Here is a 6,000-nt window from a genome sequence, read left to right as displayed (position 1 = left end):
TGTGTGGGTTTCCTCCCACAGTCTGAAAAAAACTACTGCTAGGCTAATTGGCTTCTGAGAAGATTGGCCCTGCTGTGAGTGTGTGTTTGCATCTGTGTGTGCCCTATAATGGACTGGCGTCCGATCCAGAATGTGTCATACCTATTGCCTATAGCTTGCTGGGTTAGGCTCTGGCTCTCCTGTGACTCTGTACTGTTTGTAAGAAAATGTGGTGCTCTTGTATGATATCCTAGCTTTAATTTTGAAGGATGTACGAATCTAAAATCCAGAGCTGAGAGGATGAGAGGTGTCATATGCCTAATCTTTCTTCAGTACTCTTCATGGCAACGTGCTCAACAGTAGGGATAAATGGATTAAAAATATTAAAAATTGTAACCTGGAAGTCCAAAGGTAAATAGAATGTGCACATTAATCTTTAACATTTTATTAATTGGGTAGCCTGTAAATGATCTGTAGAAGGCTGTGCCTTGAGCATGAAATAACTTGCCATTTCCAATAATTAAAAAAATAAAACAACTTTGTTAACAGTCACTGCATGTGTCATTATAATGACTATTGTTTAAGTAACAATTATAATATCAAGACACTTTAAGATTTTGAGACTTGTAATAATTATCTAATGTACAATAATTGTATGCATTTAATGATAAAACATACAGTACTTTTCCAATTCTGTGTTCCTAACAACTATAAAAATTACAATACTGAACTACTGAACTAAAAATATTTTTAACAGGTGTCAATTTATCAACAATAGATGAAACATTGTTTTCATACAAAAGTTATGTGTTTCTTTTCTTCATCACTGAGGAAATATTAGTTAAAAACCCTAAAATACTTAAAAGGAGTTATAGTCCTTTTTCCTGTCAGCTCTTACATCTGTTATCGGTTAAGTGTATTAATTTGGTACAAGTGAAAAACAATTTGAAAACTAAAGAATTAAAGGTGCATTTTTCAAGTGTTCTGCTCAGCTCTATGATCCTACTAGTACAGTATATAGTCATACACTATACACTATACACTATACACTATATAGGAATTACAGTTTTGTCACACACTTAAGAAACCTGCTTAATGCAAAATTCAGCAATGGAGTAGGTTGGAAAGATCCTGATCCACAATAACATTTCAACAGATTAAGGACTTGTCATTGCTGGGGGTGTGTGAAAAATCCAAAATGTGCTGGTGAATGGACATAAACTTGAACTTGGTCTATGATCTATTTATTTCCTGTGTCACAAGTGATGACGTGTGAGGAATTTTATTGGTACTCACACAATGTGCAGTTTAGCAGAGCTCTGAAATTACACACTTTCACCAGCAGCTGTTTTCTATTTCTGATCTTTGTAGATGAGTGTGTGATCTATGACCATCGTCAATGACATAGGACATTTTCTTGTTTTATAAAATAAAATGAATGATGAATTAAAAATGAAACCCCTTCATTTGTTCTGATTACAGAACTTGGGGCTCCCAATAATGGACAAAACTTTTATCTAGATCTACGTAAGATGTAAAGCAATGCACAGATTAAACATTTTTTTTTAATGTTTGACTTATTTTTAATTCCTTTTTTAGAATAACACCTTCTCACTCGAAATCACACCATAAAAACTGTTTCTCTTGTTTTGATAATCATTGTTATCTTGGCACTGATCTTAAGGAGTCATGCTTTAAGGCACAAACTCAAAATTCAGTAGTACTGTATTTTTGAGACATTCTGCGTTTGAACCCGTCAGGTGCTGTGATCTAGAGTCGGCAGGTATTTTTTCCCAGATTCCACACACAGGTCAAGATTTATAAGTCAGCCAGGGCTCTTTCAGCATAACAGTATTCCTACGACTTCCTGTGTGCCTGCAGGTTTGTTGTGACATAAGAGAGGGATGTGTTGCTCCTCCAATTGACACTGAACTTCCTCTACATGGCCGGGCATCCTGTGACGTGCCCGATAAGAAATGATGCAGGTCTACGAAGCCTGTCTGCATTCCACCCTTCGCCCCTGTGTGCGGTTGCAGTGTTCTTCCCCATGAGCCGAGACATGAAGACGATTAAAAGGGTGGGTAAAATGGAAAAACTCCAAAAGCTCCAAGAAAACCCAATACTTTCTTGTCTGTTCCCTTATTCTGGGAAGTTTTTGCTGATTGTGTCAGCAGCCAGTTTGCGGGTTTATACAGGCAGAATAGATTAACATTTTTCTTGGTGAGAAAAAGGAAAGGCACCCATTCCTTTGTTTCAAACATTTCTTAGACAGTTCCTCACAGTTGTATGTAATGTTTGATGTTAAAGCATGTTTTGCGGATGGGTATTTGTAAATTCATGACAACTAGACATGTACGTCCCCTGTGTGGGGCACATACAGCTGTTCTGGCTTTGAGTGTCCAACTGCAGACACTGCCGTGTTTATCCTGCAGTAAAGCTCTGTATACTGACAGCTCCCAACAACCCAACCTGTGACCTTCATGGCTGGAGGTAAACTCTGGGTCTTACCCAGAGCTCAGTCACGTACTGTAGTCACGTAGTCAGCTTTCAGCCACAAAACTTAGGGAAAAGCACCATCCAATTGAGAATGGGTGTGTATTCAATTCAAATCTCAGAGGAACTGGCAAACTCATTGTTGTAGGAGTGTGGGACAAGTTCCCCAAAACAAAAATTACTGTCAGTAAAGGGCTCTCCTCTCCTCCAATTTGTTATGGGACTGCGGTGTCTGTGACCTGTGGTTCAAAGATAGGCGGGGTCAAAGGAGTCTGTGCCAAAATCTGAAAAACAAAGCAACTGGACATTCCAAATCACATGCATTTATCAAGAGCAATGCTGTAAAATAGTTTAAAACCTGGAATACTTTCAGGAAAGACAAAAGAATAACCATTGCTCCAAGTGCTTAACTGATCACCTACAGTAGTTATCTAGATCTGTACCTTATATTCTTAAAGAAAACAAGCCGTGGGGTCCTTCTCCTGACGCAGTCTGTCTCATGCACATGTTTGCAGCAGAGATGGAACAGCAATGCTTTTAACAATGAGTGAAAATAAAGAACAAGATCATTGATTTTAGATGAGATATTGCAGTCAATCATTCTGTGTGTTACTTGCAGGAAATATTCTGATATTGTGTGTATTGTTTAAATAGTGCCTTTGAATTCTACACTGTACTGCATGAGAGCCTACTGAGGTTTTGACAGCAGGGCAGGTAAGATAATAGACACAGGTGTGTTTTATTTTTTATTTTGTACCTGTTATTAACCTGATCCTGCCATTGATTGCTAGTCCTGTCCTGCCCCTGCACTATTATTGATTTGACACGCCTCGTGCTTCAGCTCTGCAACTGGCAAGTTCTTTTTTGAGCAATCCACAGACACAACAATATAGTTTCAGAGAATCAGCTGACCCAGCTGTGCTTCTCCTCCTGGTTTTCCAGATGAAACTGAAATCGAACAGCTCTTGCAGCGAGCGCTGCGATCTCAAAGCCAACCTGGCCTGCCACAGCGGTTCCCATTGTGCTGCAAGTCCAAGAAACCCTGGCTGACTCAGGATTTGGCTCAGCTCTGGCCACACATGGGCTATTATGTATTGCTGCCCTGGGGAATCCTGGTGACAGTTAGCTAATGGCACTTCCTTACAGGCTGGGGAAAAAGAGCAAGGTCAGCTTGCCTGTGGGATAGGCTCTTATGCTGGCTGAACCAGAATCCAGATCTTTTGGACCTGTTTCTCCAGGATTAGCCCATCGCCTTTTGTTACCTGTGAACATTTAAAAGGGATCTGAAAATGCTATTTATTGCTTACAAAAACATGAAGCAGCATGACACCCACTTCATATCCCCAGCCTTCTAATTCCCTATATATCACCAAGTCTGTTCCTCTTTCCCTGCTCCCAGCATTGGTATCTGACGCATTTGTCCCTTCATGCCCAAACTCTGAAATTTAAAGCTAATATCAGACTTTCAGATATAACAACTTCTACAAGTGGTTTATCTGGTTACACCATGAAATGAATTTACTTTGAAGTTCTTACAATTAAAGTGACTCCTGGGGTGGCAAAGTGGCACAGAGGTTATCACTGGTGTCCCGCAGCTCTCAATTCAATTCTGGACCTGGAGTGCTGTCTGTGTAGAGTTTGTATGTTCTCCCCATGTTTGTGTGGATTTCCTCCACATCCTCCAGTTTCCTCCCACAGTTCAAAAACATACTGGCAGGTTAATTGGCTTCTGGGGGAATTGACCCTGGTATGAGAGTGTGTGTGTCTGTGTTTGTTTGTGTCCAGGGTGTACCTTGCCTTGCACCCTTGCTTTTATAGGCTCTGGCCCCCCACATCCCTGTACTGGATGAAGAGGTTAGAAAATGGATGGATGGAAATTGGCTTTCCATGTAATATATACTCTAGAATGTGTGTAACTGTTTACAGTGTTTTTTGTATTTCACATATTTGTATTTCACATAGAAATACGAATCCCAAATACGCATGAAGTACAAGTCACACTATAAAACCAAGAAAATTCTAATGGTAAGCTGAAACCAGCAAAGACTGGACTCCTGCTCATGATTAGTCATTAAATCCTCTTTTCAGCTGTGACAAAGTGCTGACAACGCTGTCCTGCACCTTCTACCTATTAGACTTTGTGTCTCACTGAAAGCAGGTGGACAGCTGAACATGTACATTTTGACCGACCTGCAAATGCAAACACTCTGTGCTTGCACGAAGAGACTATCGAATGATGTGCAGCATTTCATGGAAGTTTCCATTATTTTCTTTTTGAATTTTACCAGTCTCTACAAAACAAAAGTCTTGTTAGTTTTAAGGCCCTCACTCGGATTGCTCATTTTTTAATTGTACAACCTTATTATAACTAGTTGATAGTGTGTGTATTTCATTAGCCTTTTGAGATTCCTGCTCTCGCACAAATGCTGGTTTGCAGACATAAAGCTCCTCTGTCACTAGACAGCCCTCAACTTAGCCAATCAATTAATCAGTAACCATAACAACAAGATTAGGACACAAGTCTATACCTCCGGGCATTAATAACAATCACTTACAATTCTCACAAGTGAATATTTAAGTCCCGTGAAGACAGTATTCCCTGCTCAGTCATAGAGTCATATTTGGGTCTTAGTTTTTCTCTGGCTTTGTCTCTTGTTTTGTTTTGACCACATCTTCAGATTTCCCACTGTGCTTCTTCAGTTTGTGCTTTGGACTTGGCTTGCTGCCTCCGCATCTCACTGTGTGATCTGTGATCTGTGATCTACACTCTGTGATCTACCGGCTTTGACCCTCACCTGCTTGACTCCAAATTTTGACTTTGTTAAGTTTCACCTGCCTGCAAACTGCCTGCTCACCTGCTTCGTTTGCAGCTGGATTCAGCCTTCTGTCCCATGGACACTGCAGTTCATCAGGTGACCTCTACACCTTCAGCTAATAATGAATGTATTGAAATCTAACTCTGACCTGGGGTCATTACTCCTGTCCTGGTTTGAATGAATTCCACAAGGAATACAGTAACAACACCCAAGAATTAAGTGTAATGAAAGGATCATGGAGTATTTAGACAAAAATTTGGCTTAACTTGCTTGGTTGAGGGCTGACCTCCTGGCCAGGACGAGGTGGCTAGGACTATCATGAAGAGTGAGGAGTGACCAGGGGGCAGCTGCAGAGATGGAGATGGGGTGGAGGTGGGATGCAAAAAAATGTGGAAAGGGGAAACGACACTGGGAGTGATTCCTAATTACTGACAGCCGAATCTGATTGAACTTATTGTATTGTTATTGTAATCCCTCCCAGACTTTCGTTACAAACTTTCAAAACAGACACCTGCTGTTTCATGTGACATCTTAGGAATAACTAAAGGGCAGGGACAGCATTATCAGGAATAGCCTGTACCATAAATTTAAGTATTTTCTATGATTCTAATACATTTGGCAATAGTCAGTCGTAAACACCCCTTTATGGTAAAATCATAGGGTGACCATGACTGGACGTGGACTGCTGGAATTGAGGACACTGTGGAGTATA

This window comes from Atractosteus spatula, chromosome 14 (assembly GCF_055471065.1).
Source record: "Atractosteus spatula isolate fAtrSpa1 chromosome 14, fAtrSpa1.hap1, whole genome shotgun sequence".
Taxonomy (NCBI): domain Eukaryota; kingdom Metazoa; phylum Chordata; class Actinopteri; order Semionotiformes; family Lepisosteidae; genus Atractosteus; species Atractosteus spatula.
The sequence above is the reverse complement of the archived record's forward strand: the minus strand, read 5'-3'. Positions refer to the sequence as shown.